Raw genomic sequence first — 19,403 nt, 5'->3', positions numbered from 1 at the left:
CACCTGCAAGTGTGATCACACTGGATGGAGTTCTAATGTTTGGATAAACCATTAATAAGTGTCAGTTATATTTTTCCAGTTATCAATAAGTCCATGTTAACATGTTTTTTTTTTTTTTTCCACAGGAATGTATAATGTACAATGCATTCTAGAATAGAGGGAGATCATCCTGGTCTTACAGCAATTACTACTAAAACTGCACATCCATCATTACAATTATACACTGACCATTATAATACATTATTGATGTTTTAGGCCCCTTTCACACATACTGTCCGTTCAGTTCATCAATTCAGTCACGTCAAAATGTATCAGTTTTTCATCCGTTTTTTTTACATCCACTACCAATGAAAAAACGGATGAAAAACAGACCGTTTGTCCGTTTACATCCGTTTTTAGTCTGATCCGTTTTTTTGACGGATGAAAAATAGGGCATTCATCCGTTCCAAAAAACGGACATTGATGGAAGAGGATGAAAACAGATGTTAACGGATGATCATCCGTTGTCATCCGTTTTTACATAGAGATGCATTGATGTCCGCTTTTCATCCGTCAACGGATGGATGAAAAACGGACAAACGGACCGTATGTGTGAAAGGGGCCTTAGTGCCGGTTCACACTATTGCAATGCGGGAACACTGCGAATATACTGCGTGTTCCCGCATCCGCAGCACAGGCAGTACACACTGCCATATGCGATACGCTGGGGGTGTCAATTAAAAGTTAACAACACCCCCCAGATCAGATCGCATATCGCAGTGCGATCTGACAGTTCGCACAGGAATCGGTTCGCACTGGTGTGAACCACCATGCGATCCGATTCTGCTGCGGACCAAAAAAGGGTCCTGTGTGAGTTCACTGCAATTGCGGTGCGAATTCAGCCATACAAACTGTATGGCTGAACTCGCACCGCACAGACATCGCATGTGATTTTAGGAGCAGTATGCGATGTCTGTGATCGCATTAGTGTGAACCGGCACTTACTCTTGTACAAGTAAGTGTAAGTTTTTCAGCTCAGTATTGTGACATACTGGATCATATTATTACAATGTTTTTCTGATTGAATACTGCCTATATTTTGCTGGAGTTGTTACAGATCAAATAAAATACATTTCTCTTATATGCGCAATATGTATGATAGTCATAAAGATCTCTTACATTTTCAGCTTTACTCTGCAAAACTTTTCCCAAAATCTTATTAAAAGCACTGTTTACTTGAGTCATCCAGTAGAATGACATCTAGCAGTTGAGTTGTTTCAGCAATAACTGATATCACATTCCTTGGAGCTTCTAATTGTATCCCTTCAAAGGCTTTTTAAAAGTGCCTTTGACTAATGTGTCCATCACCCTTAGAAATCTTATTTACAGTAACATTATCTGAAATATTTTACCCAAATATTTGTTATCTCTTTTAAGCTTTTTTTTATTTCCTAATTACAAGGCTTTGCTAGCATTACAAAAGCTTGTTTATAAAATGTTTAACATCTGTTCTAGTCAGAAATCGTACCATATATTACAGTAATAAAGAACTGCATAGTTGTCCAAACTGACAAACAATGCATGAAATGGGCATGTTGCAACATAGTTGCGATACACACTGAAACAAGAGCAGAGGCGTAACTAGAACCTTCAGGGCCCTGGTGCAAGAAACCACGAAGGGCCCCCCGGACCCCTGGCCGGGGGCCCTTCCCTTCAAGCCTGGGGCTCTTCCCACTGATCCTGGGGCCCTTTACTCTCATTGTGGGGCCCTTTATTATGGTCCCGCAGTGAGACCATTTCACAAGTTCTGCAGTGGGCCCCCTTCCTGCCATCTTGGGGCCTCCCCACGGTGGTGGAATGCCAGGGCCCGGTTGCAAGTGTGACCTTTGCGATCCTGGAAGTTCACCCACTGGTGTCAGTGGGTTTTATTTTCTTGGTATTTTAATTGTATTATTTTGTATCATTTTATTTTATTTTTTTTACAATGTTACTGACTATGACTCTGTCCATTAAGAAAAGAATGGAGCTGGTAAATTACATACAGTATTTACCGACCCCTTTTTGGTTCTCTATTGTGACACATCCCGTGCAGCAGCCGGCAGGAGAGGGAAGGGAGCACATTTGGGGGGGGGGGGGGGCGGGGGAGCACACAGGGGCCGAGAGACAGCAGAACACAAGTGAACTGGATAGGAGGAGTGGCGGGGGCAGCATACAGAGGAACCAATCTCCTCCATTTTCCTCCTGCAGCTACAGGAGGAAAAAGGAGGACAGTGATTTCTCTACATGCTGCCCCTACCGCCCCTCCTATCCAGGTGTGCAAGGGAGCCAAACAGGCCCCCTGGAGCATGGGGCCCGGTTGCAATTGCAACCCCTGCAACCCCTGTAGTTACGCCCCTGAACAAGAGTACTGTGTGTTTTCTTTCTCATTTTCTATTCCCCTCTCTTCCCTTTCAAATTCAAATTCAAATAAGCTTTATTGGCAGGACCAAATACATTTTAGCATTGCCAAAGCAGTTGAGTTTGGGGGGGGGGGGGTAATGGGTAATATAAAGGGGGAATGGGGGGTGGGTCCATGTAAAGGATTTTTAAGTCCTCAGTTTTTCATGTCCCTCTCAGTCTGTGACACGCTGTCACATATTGTGCAGCTATTTTTACCATTGGCTCCTCTTCTCCTAGTAGGATTTGGAGTTTCTTCTTCTCTTCGATAGAAATGAAGTCCGGGATGAGAGCGGAGAGTCTCTGGAAGTGAGTGTCCCGCACTGATGAGTACTTAGGGCACTGTAGCAGGAAGTGGTCCTCATCCTCCAGGACCCCCTGGTCACACTGCTGGCACAATCTGCTCTCCCTGGGCTTGTAGGTTTGTCTGTGCCATCCTAATTCCATTTCCAGGCTGTGGGCGCTCAGTCTGTACAACCTTTCTCTTTCCTTTCATTTTTTTTTCCTGCTATGATGCCCTTTTCTTTTGTCTCTATCTTATCCTCTCACTACCTCCTATTCTACTCTCTCTCTCTCTCTCTCTCTCTCCCTTCTCCTCCTTTCCCTCTCTTTATCTCTCTCTCTCTTTGCCTTGTTCTCTCTCTCTCTCTCTCCCAATCTCCCTCTCTCCATATCTCTCTCTCTCTTTCTCGCTTCTTTTTCTCTACTACTTCTCTTTCTCTCTTTCCCCCTATCTTTTTTTTATTTTTATCTAGCACTTCTTTCTATCCTCTCTCTCTCTCTCTCTCTCTCTCTCTCTCTCTCTCTCTCTCCCTCTCCCTCTCCCTCTCCCTCTCTCTCTCTCTCTCTCTTTGCCTCTTTCTCTCTCTCTCCATCTCCCTCTCTCCGTATCTCTCTCTCTCTTTCTCGCTTCTTTTTTTCTTTTTCTCTACTACTTCTTTCTCTCTCCCCCCCCCCTCTTTTTTTCTTTTTATCTACCACTTCTTTCTATCCCCTCTCTCTCTCCCTTCTCTCTCTCTCCCTCTCTCTGTCTCTGTCTCTCTCTTTGCCTCTTTCTCTCTCTCTCCATCTCCCTCTCTCCGTATCTCTCTCTCTCTTTCTCACTTCTTTTTCTCTACTACTTTTTTCTCTTTCCCCCTCTTTTTTTCTTTTTATCTACCACTTATTTCTATCCCCTCTCTCTCTCTCCCCCATTCTCTCAAATTCAAATTCAAATTCAAATTCAAATAAGCTTTATTGGCAGGACCAAGTACATTTTAGCATTGCCAAAGCAGTTTGGTTTGGGGGGGGGGGGGGGTAATGGGTAATATAGAGGGGAATGGGGGGTGAGTCTATGTAAAGGATTTTTAAGTCCTCAGTTTTTCATGTCCCTCTCAGTCTGTGACACGCTGTCACATATTGTGCAGCTATTCTCACCATTGGCTCCTCTTCTCCCAGTAGGATTTGGAGTTTCCTCTTCTCTTCTAGAGAATTGAAGTCCGGGATGAGAGCGGAGAGTCTCTGGAAGTGAGTGTCCCTCACTGATGAGTACTTAGGGCACTGTAGCAGGAAGTGGTCCTCGTCCTCCAGGACCCCCTGGTCACATTGCTGGCACAATCTGCTCTCCCTGGGCTTGTAGGTCTGTCTGTGCCGTCCTAATTCCATTTCCAGGCTGTGGGCGCTCAGTCTGTACAGGCTCAAGGTCTGTCTGTCTTTGGGCTCTTGTAGCACCTCCAGGTATGGGGCCAGTTTGTAGTCTCTCTGCAGTGACTGGTAAACAGTTAGTTTCTTCGAGTTTGTTATTTCATTTCTCCATTCTTCAACATATTTTTCTTCGGAATAATTTGTTATGTTTTTTATTTGTGGTTTTGTCAGGCCAGACTGTTGGGGGTTTGGGATGGGCAAGGCGCTGATAAGTTGTTGCAGACCGCCAGGCTTGGGCTGGTTCTTATTGGTTAGTAGGGCCTTATGATGGTACGAGTCGGGACTGCTGTTGTGTAGATGATCCCAGAATGATAGCGCCCTCTTCTGTATTGCAAGAAGTAAGGGAAATCTGCCCAGCTCAGACCGGCAGGCACTGTTAGAGGTGCTCCGGTGGACTTGGAGGAGGTGCTTGCAGAATTCCAGATGGAATGTTTCTGTTGGGCTGGAGTCCCATTTGGATTGGTCTGGGTAGGTGACAGGACCCCAAATCTCACTGCCGTAAAGAAGGATTGGGGTGATGACGCTATCAAAGATTCTAAGCCAGACTTTCACTGGGGGTTTTAGGTGATACAGCTGTCTCCTGATGGCATAGAAGGCTCTGCGTGCCTTGTCTTTTAGTGCTTCTATGGCTGGCTTGAAACTTCCTGATTGGTTGATTTCTAGGCCGAGGTAGGTGTAGCTGTTAGTTTCCTCAAGAGTGCGGCTGTTTAGTGTAAATTAAGGGCTCTTTGTGTTCTTTCTTTGGAAGACCATGATTTTTGTTTTCTTTGGGTTGATGGGTAGTGCCCATGTGGCACTGTATTTCTCCAGCACTTCCAGGCTGTCTTGTAGGCCTTTCTCTGTTGGTGACAGAAGTAGGAGGTCATCTGCATAGAGCAGGAACTTCACCTCAGTGTCATGCAGAGTCAGTCCAGGTGCTGGAGAGGATTCTAGAGCTGCAGCCAGTTCATTGATGTAGATGTTGAAGAGGGTTGGACTTAGACTGCAGCCCTGTCTGACTCCTCTGGCCTGCCGGAAGTGCTCTGTTCTTTTCCCATTCACCTTTACGCTGCAGCTGTTCTCAGTATATGAACTCTTGATGACATCATATGTTTTCCCTCCTATTCCACTTTCCAATAGTTTGAGGAATAAGCCTGGGTGCCACACTGAGTCAAATGCCTTCTTAAAGTCCACAAAACAGGCGAATATCTTCCCATGTCTTGTATTGTGGACGTGGTTCTTGATCAGACTGTGCAGGGTGTAGATGTGGTCTGTAGTGCGATGGTTTGGCATGAACCCTGCCTGACTTCTGTTGAGGACGTTGTGTTGTGTCAGGAAGGTGAGGATCCGTTTGTTGAGGATACTGTTGAATAGTTTCCCTAATGTGCTGCTGACACAGATCCCTCTGTAGTTGGCTGGATCATACTGGTCTCCACTCTTATGGATGGGTGTTACGAGGCCTTGGTTCCATATTTTAGGGTAGTGACCGGCACTCAGTACCAGATTGAACACTTTACATATTGCAGCATGTACGTCTGGGGAGCCATGTTTAATCATTTCAGGCCGGATTCCATCCATCCCACTGGCTTTTTTAGTTTGCAGGTGTTGGATTTTCTCTGTTACTTCTTGTAGTGTAATTGGTACATCCAGGGGGTTTTGGAAGTCCTTGATTTTTTCCTCCATATCGTGCAGTCTTTTGATGAGGTATTTTTGTTCTGCAGTTAACTCCTCTTCTGGGATATCTTTGTAGAGGTTCTTAAAGTAAGTGAGCCAGATGTCACCATTTTGGATGTGGAGGTTGTTTTTCCTGGGTGCTGAGCCAATATTCTTCCATATTTCCCAGAAAGAATTTTCCTGAAGTGCCTCTTCTAACTGTTGAAGGTTGTTGGAGATGAAGTTTTGCTTTTTCTCTTTAAGGGTTTGTTTGTATTGTTTCTGAAGAATGCCATGGGCTATCCTTAGGTCGCTGTTGTCGGGGTCTCTGTGTTTGTTATTGGAGGCTGTTCGTAAGGTGTTCCTTAATGCTTTGCATTCTTTGTCGAACCATTTATTGGATTGTTTGTTGGATGTTTTCTTGCAGTTGGCTTTTTTCAGCTGGGCGGTTTCTGCTATGGTGTGTAGTATATTATGGAAGTCCTTTGCTGCCTTGTTCACACCTCGTGGGCTGACCTCATAGGTGTTGTTTTGAAAGTTTTCGAGATGTTTTTTGATGTCAGGTCTGTCAGCTACCTCTCTGTATTTTGTGGCAGACTGTTTTGACCATTTAAATGATGGTGGTAGGTTGCTGAGAGAAGCCTGGTGGAATTTTGGAGATGGTTTATTTGACGATTTAATATATAGCAGTAGTTGGTTGTGGTCTGACAGGTGTGTTTGTGGGGTGACTGTGAAGCCATTGATGAGTGCGGGTTCCATATCTGTGATGGCATAGTCTACCACACTGCTGCCTACATGGGAGTTTAATGTGTACCTTCCCAGAGAGTCTCCCTTGGTACGGCCGTTGAGCCGTACCAAGGGAGACTCAACCCTCTCCCTCTCTCTGTCTCTGTCTCTCTCTTCTTTTTTTCTACCTCTTCTTTCTCTATCCCCCTCCCCTCACTCTCTTCTTTTCTTTTTCTCTACCACTTCTTTCTCTTTACCCCATCTCTCTTTCTTATTTTCTTTTTCTCTACCACTTCTTTCTCTCTCCCTCCTCTCTCTTTCTTCTTTTCTTTTTCTCTACCATTTCTTTCTCCCTCTCTCTCTCTCTTTCTCGTTCTCTTCTTTTCTTTTTCTCTACCACTTCTCCCCCCCCCCCTTCTCTCCCTCTCACTCTTCTTTTCTTATTCTCTACCAATTCTTTCTCTCGCCCTCTCTTTCCCTCTTTCTCTTTCTCACCACTTTATTATGCTTTCTCACTTGCCTCTTTCACAATACTTATATATACTTTTTTTATACCATCATATGATCTTAAAAATATTCTTCAATACTAAACAGATGGTTTCTTTATTTGTCTGTATGAATCCATGGGCCTCTTTAGTTCCCTATGCCATTGTTTAAACAGTGCTGAAGTGACAGTCCATTCAAATAATAGCAGTGCAGCGGGCTCAACAATATTTATCAAAGCAATGACTAATATTTTCCTTATGTAATGCCATGTTTTACCATTATCATTGCTTATTTTTTCACAGTGACCTCCAAGACTAATCCGAAGACATCAGTAAAGAGAATATTTAGGTTGTCAGTGAAGTTAGAATACTGAAATGTCTTCTATGGTCTCAGATTAAGTATAGCTATTTTTTTTTTTTTTTTTTAGAGCAGGCTAGAAAATAAAAGATACAACAGGCTGACCTGGAGACTGCTGCATGTAGTGGTTGATATAGGTAACACCTCCACTTTTTCTGGCAGAACCCCTGCCAGGTTTTTACTGCAGCAATTCAACGTTTGTACAATCAGATTATGTTGTGTATGGCTTGAGTTATACATATGTCAATTTTTGGATATATTTTACTCATATATGTATTCTCATTCAGGCCAAATTTTAATGAGGAATTGTTATTTTTATTAATATTATTAGTATTATTATTTCCATTACTATTTTCATTGTTTTTGCTTTTATTATTACTTTTTTTAACCCAATTAATGAACTGAAATGGTATGTTTTATTATTAATATTTTCTGAGTTGTCTGATGTTCTTTTTTATTGCTTATCTATTAAATTTAGCCTGACTTTAATTTTATACATCCAATACTATTGGCGATTAGGTATTTGGTTTTAACTGTGACCCTTAGGAAGGGATATTGTATTGATATGGAAATGTCTATACGTTTTCTAGCTCTGATAAAGGATCCCTGATTTTAGGATCCCTGAAATGTGTTGGATACTCCTTGGATTGTCAACCTGACTTTTTTTTGGAATAAAGTTGTATCTGGACCTTTCAACTGTGGCATGGAGTTTCCACTTCCATTTGTGTTACCTTATACTACAAACCAAGGAGACCATGGAGATCCTCTGGGGTGTGAAAGCTGCCTGTCTAGAAACCAGATTATTTAAATCAACATCAATACTTTAAGACAGTATTACCAATAAGATAACCTTACGGGTCCAGTGCCATTTTTCAAATACAAATATGTTTTTTCTTTTAAAATAAAAAGTAATGGAAAATCTCTTCAGTGGGGACAAAGACAACAAAAAGAATAAGATACGTCATCAGCACACCTTCAAGCTTGTAATCAAGTGCAAAGCTCTTTTAAATGAATGATTAAAAAACATGCAATATTTCAGGATAACATTTTAGGCTTCCATATGTCATATCATCATCTCAGGATTACCCATGTCTAAGGAAGGGTCCCTGCATGATTCCAAAACAATGCACAGCTATGTAATATTTCAGTAAAATATGCACATTATGACAAGTTTGAGGTTGTGATGATCATTACCATGCTATGCACCATGACCAATCGAAACTTGTTACAGCACAGAGTCAATTCCAGTATGGTGTGCAATGGAAATATACTACTAACCTTGAAAGACTGCAACAAAGCCTTCCTGTCCCAGTGATGACCGCCGCCTTTGATTGTTGTTTTCCTGTTACACCCAAAATGAGGTGAAATCTCTTCATGGACAGCAATAAAAAGCATTGACTGTACCTTTTTCAAGACTATGCATAAGTTTGGGCTGGAGTTGGGCACCACAGGCGCAGGTAAGAAGCACAGGTCAACATTTCTAAAATTTATCCTTTACATAATGACAAAACTAATCGAAGATGCCTTAAATCTAAACACATTTGTTTCAATTAAATATATTATTCTATCCATTCTGGCTACCATTAATGAAGTGATAAGAAGAGCATTGCATTATTTAGTAGTGTTCTCAATGGAACTGTCAGTGCAGTGCTTTCCTCATTAATCAACAGCCTGCTATATCACTACAAATTACTTAATTAGAACAAAGTGAGCAACATCTTCATTAAATTAACATTTTTTTAGATGCTTAAAAAAATCACATTAGATAATGCAAACTGTTTCTGCAACAACTAAGAACACACCTGTAAGGATGACCAAGGATAAGACATACATAGTTTAAGAGATGGATTGCTAACGGCTTTAGATTTGGAACAGAAAAAACAGTCAGTTCTATGAAGTAACTTGTAAGTCCACAGGACTGAAGACTCCTAAATTCACATACATTTTTTTATTTTGGATATTTATACACAGGGAAAGAAATAAGGGGAACAAGGACACATTGAGGTTAAAATTCCCTATCACTGCAAGAGTAACAACATTGATTACTACTTTTTCCCCCTTTTCTTTACTACTTTTATGTTATTTTCTTGCTTGTGATAAGGTAGAGTAAAGCAACCAAATATTGAAATCTGTAGCAACCTTACAATATATGAGTATAAAAAATAGCTGATGGCTACATGTACTGTACATACAATGACGATATGCACCACACTTTTGCCCCTGTAAGATACGTCATCTGCTGCTTCTGCTTGACCACCTCTGCGTTGGGCTTGAAGGGCTTTATATTCCATATTAAGAAAATACATAAAGTTTAATGGTCCTACCATGTAAAGTTGCTGTTATATTAATTATAAATATGGTAAAGCAGCAAGCTGAAATATACTTTTTTCCCCAACATAAAAACAAAACAAAGCTCAAGCTTTATCTTTCTGGTAGAAACTCTGTATGGCCTGTCTAAGGAAAGCAGGCAGGGAGAGACACCATTTAGTTGTGTATGAAAATTTGAGCTTGAGTTCTGTATACACCTGTGTTTCTCATTAGAGCAGAAAGTTTGGATTTATAGTGATACCCTTTGGCTAACTTAAAGCCCAACTCCTGGAAACTTTAAATGTATTCCATACAGGGGTTGGGGGGGGGGGGGGGGTGCACTCAGAGTGCAAATGGTAATTACTAATTTAGATCTTGGGACACAAAAATAATATTTACTTACTGATCCTTCACTTCTCTGCACTGCTAGACCAGTTCCTTCAGCATCCTCTTCACCAAACACCAGTTCTACCAAGGTCCTGATCACCTGATAAAACATCCTTAACCCTGCACTGGATGTGATAACACAGAGTAGCTGGAGCATAGGGAAGCACTGTCTGCTGGTAAAGAGGAGGATCCGGTAAGTAAAAGCACTTCTCTACCTTAGATAAAACAAACAGTTAAAGAGCATGTTACCCCAACATTTCATATTCCTGATATGTATCTTATGTACCATTTCCTTGTATTAAAAAGTATTCACTTCTCTTTGCATTTCTTCCTGTGTGTGAAATACCCAGTGATCCTGCCAGTCGCCCTGCTTTCTTATTTCAAACTGATCATGATAGGTATGAGAGCACATCTCAGCACAGTCAGTTTTCTGGCTGTGCCTGGAGAACAGCCTGCCTTTCCTCCAATGATCAAATTTGTGCTGGCAACTCCCCACCCTGCACAGCCATTCACTGGGAAAATCAATGTACTGCTGTTTATCCACCCGACCTCTCTAAGCTCCTTCTGCAGCTAAAACAAAGAATATGTGATAAAAAAAAAGTATTTGTATATTTTTTAATGTTTTGCTTTTCATTTCTATTTTAAACTGAGGGTTGTTTTACAAGATAAGGGTTCACATGTGTGGGCTCAGCTCCACTGCAAAGGGTTAATCTTCAAGTTTTCCAGAGTAGGGCTTTAAGTTATTAAAGATGCAAGCTTTCAGGATGCCTTTCCTAAGAGCCGGTTCACACTTCTGCGTGTGCCGGGTTCGCATGTCATGTCGGAGCGCACTGCTCCGACATGACATGCGATCAGCTGTGCGGTGCGAGTTTAGCCATACAGTTTGTATGGCTAAATTCGCACCGCACCCGCAGCAAAGACGCACAGGAGGCATTTTTGCTGCCGCATCAGGATCGGATCGCACAGCGGTTCACACTTGTGCGATCCGATCCTGTGCGAACTGCACGATCGCACTGCGATATGCGATCAAACTGGGGGTGTCGTTAAGATTACATTGACACCCCCAGCGGATCGCATATGGCAGTGTGAACTGCCGGGGGTGCGTGTGCGATGCGGGTACAGGCTGCGAATTCGCAGCCTTCCCGCATCGCAATAGTGTAAACCGAGCCTCAGGCTTTATACAGAGCAGCTAAGAATAAACAAATAAATATGTAAAAAAAATAATATAAACCTGCCTCTGCTGGCTGGAAACACATAAGCATGGCCTTAACATAATAAAGTAAAGTGCAATTTTTTTTGAGGCAAACAATGCAATAATGACTACATATGTGCTTTCCATAAATACACTTTGGGATTAATACTAGTGCTTCATTTTATAAGACTACAAGAGTCAATTATCTATATGGCAGGTACAGTTTAAGCTCTGTCTGGCTACCTGGTGAACCAAGCTTATACATAGCAAACCATTAACTTATGTGCCTGCATTGTGTGCATGCATTCCTTAACCACTTAAGCCCCGGAGGATTTGGCTGCTAAAGGACCAGGGTTTTTTTTGCGATTTTTTACTGCGTGACTTTAACGGACAATTGCGTGGTCGTGCGACGCTGTACCTAAACGAATTTGACGTCCTTTTTTTCCCACAAACAGAGCTTTCTTTTGGTGGTATTTGATCACCTGTGCGATTTTTTGATCACGCGCTATAAACAAAAAAAGAGCGTAAATTTTGCAAAAATAACAATATTTTTCACATTTTTTTATATGAAATTCCCCAAAAAAAAAAGTAAAAATCAAAATTTTTTAACATTTTTCGGCCAATTTGTTTTATGCTACCTATGTTTGGTAAAAAAAATCGCAAAAAGCGTATTTTGATTGGTTTGCGCAAAAGTTATCGCGTTTACTAACAAAGGGAAAGATTTTTGTCATTTTTGGTGTTTTTTTTTTTAACGCGTAATGGCGGCGATCTGCGATTTTTTTTTCGGTACTGCGACATTGCGGCGGACAGATCGGTCCCTTGACTGACATTTTTGACACTTTTGGGGGTACCAGTGACATTACTGCAGTAATCAGTGCTATACATATGCACTGTTACTGCAAAAATGACACTGGCAGGGAAGGGGTTAACTTTATTGGACAGGGAGGGTTTAAGTGTGTCCTAGGGGTGTGATTCTAACTGTGTAGGGACATTCCTATTGGTGTAAAAGCAAAGATCAACCGTTCTACATAGTAGAACGGACAGATCTTCACTTTTACACAGGGAGAACTGACAGGCAGCTTGTTTACACAAGCTGCTCTGTCTTTCTCCCTTCACAGGAGCGATCGCAGTGTGACTGGCGGACATCGAGTCCGCCGGTCACACGCACTGACTTGTCTGTGAACGAGCCGCGGCGGGCGCGCGCCCGCCCACGATAGGCACGCAAGTCAGTGACAGGCGAGTGACGTACCGATACGTCACTCTGCCTGGCCGGGGCTGACCGCCGCAGTATATAGTCGTGCGGCGGTCGGCAACCGGTTAAAGGGTATTTCCACTTTTGCAGTCAAATTTGAGAAAATTCCACTATATGTTTTGTTATGTGTTCCCATTCACACAGCATACCTAAAAAAAAAATAATAGTTCTTACCTTTGGGATGTTTCTAAGGATAAGGTGTCATGGCTCATTCTAATAAATTCTGGACAGTCTTTGTCCCAATACAGAGTGAGCTATGCCTCATTAACATACGATGAGGAGGGCAGTTTCTAAATTGTTAACCCTTTGTTAGGATTAGAGTTGGGGAGACCTGGAAAACAACTGAATAGTTGGGAAAAATGTTTTTTTTTTTTCATTTTTTTTTCCCCAAAGCCGTTTTTTGTTTGTTTTTGTTTTTCAGAAAAATTGAAATAAAAAAAAAAGGAGTGTGGAATATGTTGTTTTACAATATTAAATAATAATATATCTATGGTGTGGTATTCTCTCAGGCTGGAATAGAATTCAAGAAACACTGCGCTTCTCAATGCAGTTCTCAAACAAGAGAAATTTGAATCTTGTACCTCCTACAGTTGGTTAATTGTTGGGATACTGTCCTCTCAGGTTTTAAATGACAAGGTAAGTGGGTAAATTTATCTGACAAAAAATAATCTTCATAATCTTTAAATAATTCCTATTAATGATCTCTGCCATCACATCAACATTATCTAGTTTGGTCAGTTATTTGGTTTTTCTTTTCATCCTCTTAGTAAAATGGTGAGGCCAACATCTACAGTAGAGTTTGGAAACATTTCCACAATGCAATTTTTGCTGAGAGCAAAGCTGCAATTTGCAAACAATGTGAGAAGAAATATTATTTTTCAAATGCTACAAGGATGGCAAAACACATACTTGCATGCCAGAGGTGTCCTAAATACATTAAAGAAATTCTTTAAAATGATGAGGACCATAACGAAAGTGCAAGTAGCACTCCCATTCCAGAAACACTCTTTCTGCTGATTCTGGATCATTACAATGTGTTTCTTCACTAGTAGCATCTTCAAGTAAGGAAGTGTTACAAACAACTGCCTGACAATTCACAATCCCTTTATTTATAGAAAAAATGACACTTGAAAAAGAAAATTATTTCAATTCGTAAAACTACTCCGATCACACTGCTACTACCAAGGGCGAACTGAGACCTCATGGGGACAGGTCAATAGAAGATCATTGGGCCCCCTGTGTCCCCTCCCACACGCAAGCCTCCCCCACACAAAGCCCCACCTACATATTGCACTGCCCACATTGCATGCCTTTGTGGCAGCCATCCTTCATGTATTGCACCTCAGCTGCACAGAAGAGCCTCAAATTCTTGTCTGCAGCTTAGGCTCAGAGAGATTCCCATTGTTTTTTGCTGGAAAGTCACCGAACACCTGACAGGTTCAAATATGGCAGCCAACCATGCCTTCGGAACCTTCATGAGCCTGATGATTTAGTTATTGCAGCTCAGGTGACTAGAGGGGGAATTTTAACAATCTACTGCTTCATAGACTGTAAGGAAGTCCCAGGATTCTTTCTGTAGAAGTACTTCCATGTTTAAAGATGACTGCCACGCAGGAGCCATCTTTATACACAACCAGGGTGTTTTATGAAAGCAGTGGGCCTATGTGTAAGATCCATGACAGAGAAATATGTGCGGCGCACACTGCAGCAAGTATGTGGTTTTTGGAGGCTGAAGGTAGCGCCTGCTGGTTACATGACTGACGGTTTACTTGTCTTGTGCAGCCGTTCAGCTCCTATCAGCACCTTCCTGACAGGGTTGCCACAACTTTTTTTTTTACACCGATAAAGCATGGAAATCTATTGATAGAACATATTTTTTACTGAGAACCTGAAATATTACAGAAACTCCTGAATGAACAAAAGTAAAAGGGGAAACAAATGTTAACCCCCCAAAAAAGTGGTGGGTCATTATAGGCATCCATTAGTTAATCTCACAGAAAATTTACAATCTTTAGTGATATAAATACATACACAATGAATTGATAAAAGAATTTTCCATGAAACCATTAAAATGATGAGTGTGCACGGAGGTGTAACAACATGCTTCTAAACCAAAAAGGACCCAAATTTGGTACGACAAATGGCGAGATCTGTATCAAAAGACTAAATGTAATGGTCGACCTCCTATGCCTGGACCAACAAGGGTTCTAGTAAGCAACGATGCCCAAGGAATCGCTACGCATTTTGCTATGCAGCTTCTTCAGGGGATCCCATTGGAGTAGTAGACAGGAACAGGGGGGCACCAAAAAATATCCCTAAAAGGGGGGCTGCAGACTTGCATTAGTCGTGGAATTGTTCCAGCCAGAACAGATAATATATGTATCTCCTTTGTGTCATAGAGTCACCACTGCTAGGGATGCCAATCCTGGTCACTATAAGGTACTGGTCCAATCAAGGAAGATTATAGCACCTCCAGTGTGGAGGTAATGACGAGGGATGAGAGTGAGAGAGGGGATGAGAGAGGGGGGTGGGAGAAAGAGGGGATGAGAGAGGGGAATAAACAAAAAGAAAGCAGCGCCAGCTTAGTGAAGCATAAGGTTTATTAATAAAAAAAAACACATAGTGACTTACTCTTAGGTAAGTAAAGGCCGGTTCGGTAGGTAAATGGGATCATCCATCTTTTTGTCCTGGATACCGTTGTAGAAAGGAGGGGTGCAGGGTGCCGGTGGTGCGTGGAGGCTGTTGTCTGGCAGCCTGTCTGATGGTGCTGTGGTGGTGGAGGACTCTCAATGGGGCTCCACTTCCTACTTCCTGTCAGCCCGACATCACTTCCTGTGAGGTGGAGGGAAAGATGGGCGTTGCTAGCTTTCGGAGCATCCGTGCTCCTTCATTAGGCAGTGGCCAGGACAGAGAGAGGGGGTGAGAGACAGAGAGAGGGAGTGAGAGAGAGAGAGAGAGAGAGAGGGGGGGGCAAGAGGGTGAAAGAGAGAGAGGGTATATGAGACAGAGAGAGGGCGAGACAGACAGATAGAGGGCGAGACAGACAGAGAGAGGGGATGAGAGACAGAGAGAGGGGGTGATAGAAAGCGAGAGACAGAGGGTAGAGAGAGGGGATATGAGGGAAAAAGAGGGTGAGAGACAGAGAGAGGTCGAGACAGACAGAGAGAGGGGGTGAGAGACAGAGAGAGGGGGTGAGAGAGAGAGAGAGAGAGAGGGGGGCAAGAGGGTGAAAGAGAGAGAGGGGATATGAGACAGAGAGAGGGCGAGACAGACAGAGAGAGGGCGAGACAGACAGAGAGAGGGGGTGAGAGACAGAGAGAGAGAGGGTGAGAGACAGAGAGAGGGCGAGACAGACAGAGAGAGGGGGTGAGAGACAGAGAGAGGGGGTGAGAGAGAGAGGATGAGAGAGAGGGAGAGAGAGGGGAGGGGGGGAGAGAGGAAACATAAAGAGGGGGGTAAAGGTGAGAGAGGGTGGTCAGTATATCTGCTACTTACAATTATGGCCCCAGACTGCTCTCCCCTGGGCTCAGGTTGCTAGGATCTGGAGCTGCTGTATGCTCTATATTTAAATCTGCTGCCTCCCTGCCCCTTTCATAGCAGGGTGTGTACTGTGGGGGAGTCTGGAAATATTATTTTACCCATGTGATTTGCACTCAGAAGGCAAGATCCATCCACAACAGGATGTATAGGAGAAAAGGACTGCAGAGGAGGGGTATGGCTTGCTATGCATGGCTCTCCTGCAGGGGTGTTCCCTGTTCTCTGGCCGGACACTGAGCTCTCGGCTCTGAATGCTGACCACCATCTCTGTCCTCTCCTCAGGAAAAGGAGACTGTGTGTGTGGGGTGGATGGGGGGACCGATCATATGTCATTGATCTTCTTGGACTGAGAGGAAACTGGACTGCTGAGTTAAAGTGCAGTGACAGAGCCTCTCATGGGGCCCCCTACTGGTCCCAGGCCCTCAGGCAGTGCCCGACTGCCCAAATGGTCAGTCCGCCCCTGTCTACTACTCCTACTACACTGATTTTTTTTTTCAAATTTTCCAAAAATATACATTTTTCCTGGAAAACAATAGGTTTGTGGCTTCAAAATTTCTGGAAATTTGACATCTCAAGTTAGGATTGACAATGTTCAAATCTAGTTTACAGCTGGAAATGAAGAATGTGAATATAGTGCTGGCTAAAGTTCCACTTTAAATATTTCATTAAGTTGTGCTACGTTAATGGGAACATGTAACAAATATGAAGTAAATATTATCCCAATTTGGCTGCAAAAGTGGAAAATGCTTTAATTTCCATAATTTCAATTTTCAATAAATGGTAAACAATAAAGACATGACAAATTACAGCTGGAGTACAAAGATCAAAATATGAAATATGTATGTAACATCCACTCATGTTCCTCTGCAAATACTGTATCTACTAACATTTTTGAATATATGGCAATGATTAAAACAACCCATGCTCATGTAGGGATAAAGTGCAGCTTTAGAAACACACAACAATAGAAGATGCAGATATACTACATGTAACAGAGTTCTGCCTAAAAAAATATTTTGCTTGGTCTGTTCAAGATGTTGCCTGCAGAAAAAAGGTAAACAGTATCATGGTAGACCTGCAGCTAGTTTTAAATACCTACATATCCTAATACCAATTACAATGTACCAAGGGATCAGACATACCTATTTAGGATGATTAGCATTTAAAGTATATGATGACTTGCACCTGGCTTGTTGATCCTATCTAGTTTATTGAAAGCCCCCTGGCTGGAAAAAAGTAAGAGACAAATTTGAAAAGGGGCAAAACTGAGAGAATGACAGAGTATATAGTATATAGTAAGAACAATTTAGCATGTTCTTGGTGTACCATTGACAATGACAATACTTTGGATGAAAAGTCTGATTGGAGAAAACATCATTTTTGAAATATAAGATAAACAGGGATACAAAATAAAATATCATGTATTTATCATGTATGTAATATCATGTACTGAAAGATCACAAATTCATTCAGAATTCAACCAATAATGTGGTACTGTAGCTGCAATGATGATGTTAAGTAACCCCAGAAAAATAATTACGGTAGATTTCATTTGGTGTAGCTGGTCAGAGAAATATGACTTTGGATTGGTTGCTATGAATTGCTGCATTTTTTATTTTAGAATGTTCTTTGTACTTCCAAATTAAACAAAAACCTAAATATAATGTGTGTCCATCATGTACAGCTGAAAATATCATTTTGAATAACTATTTTTCAGCTGCATATTACCCCCACTAATTCACTATATGCCTAACATATTTCAATACCTAATTTTAATATTTACATTTTTACTTACACTAAAAATTGTATAATACATTTGAAACATTGTAGTGGATTTGGCCAGACATTTCAGTAGATCAATGCCAGTTCACAAATATTACTGTGTGAAACAACTAGCCATCACTGGGTCAGATCTGAGTCTGCCCTGAACCAACCCTCTCCCCATCCCCTTTACCACACAACTGAACACTATTAGTAAAGCTTAAGTTATCCATGGAGCATGTTTGTAAGATTTCCAAACCACTAAGGATGATCTGCTGGAGAGCAGATTAGGCAGATTCATATTTGTTGGGCATCCATAAACAGTTCAAAATCTATGGAGTGGTCTCATGGCCCCAGTAGTTTTGTCTCAACTTTTTTAAAGTAAAATAGTGTGCACCCCTTTCTTGATACATCAAGTACTATATATGCCAGCTTGGAAGTCCATAACAAGATTTTACAGTCACCCTCTTAACACTAACCAATCTACATTTTACTGTCATGCTTTACAACATGGCTCAAAAATGGGTTCCCCTTCTTAAAACTCCAGCCTACTGTTGAAACTAGGGTTCCAGCAAGGTAGTTCAATTAATTTGGATGTTTGGGTGCTTTTGGAGCTTGCTGGCTCTCAACGATTGGCATCTATTTTGTACATCCTAGCCTATGAACCAGTAAAGTGGTTCCCTTATCACCTTATTACAAGGTTTTCTATGAAATTGGGTAATTTAATAAATGACACCATGGACCTGAGATGTGGTTATTTCCCTAAATATTGAAATCCAGTTGAAATATTAAATCTCTAAGAGAGACTGTGTTGGTCAATCAGGCTGCAGATATACTGTAGATTGATTCTTCCATCATCCAATCCCCCCACCTCAACTACCATAATCTTCTGATGCCATAGTAGTTAACAGAGCCAAGGGACCTGTCATATGCACTCATCAAGTGTGACAACTATGCCCACCATTTTCCCACTCCTCCATTCATAGAAGCTGTACTATGGCTTTGATGAGTGTAACACAATCTATGAATGGAGGGGCAGACCTATCAATCATCCACTTGTCCTCCATTCATAAGTCACATTTCATTCATGGAAGCTATAACACAGCTTCTAGAATGGAGCAGGGGGCAGAAAGGAGAGGCATAATGAGCACTATTGATGAGTGCATATGACAGATTTGGCTCTTTTAACTCCCACAGCATTGGGATAATATGGCGGCAGGGTTAGGGAAGGATCAGCTGACAGAAGATTTCATACTTGGTAAGGTTAAATAAAGACACCAGTCCATCCAGTTCAACCCATATGGGCGTGCTTGTGTTTCTGTAAATACCATTTCCCATATCCCTCTATATTGCATTCGCTAAGATGCCCATCTAAGAGTTTTTTTACATTTTAATAATCTCTGCAAACACCACCCACTGAGGAAGGGAGTTCTATGTCCTTACCACTCTGACAGTAAAGAACCCTTTACACAGTTTAAGGTTAAACCACTATTCCTCCAACTTCATTGAGTGGCCATGTATCCTGTTAAGCGACCTGAGACTGAATAGTATCCTCTCTATGATAAAATCACTAAGATATTTGTAGATATTTCAACTAAAGCAGGAAACACACGAGACACATAGCTTTGACTGTAACCAATGTTCCTTGCGCGGATTTTTTTGAAACCT

Source organism: Pelophylax lessonae (genome assembly GCF_965119305.1).
Source record: "Pelophylax lessonae genome assembly, chromosome: 1".
Lineage (NCBI taxonomy): Eukaryota > Metazoa > Chordata > Amphibia > Anura > Ranidae > Pelophylax > Pelophylax lessonae.
The sequence above is the reverse complement of the archived record's forward strand: the minus strand, read 5'-3'. Positions refer to the sequence as shown.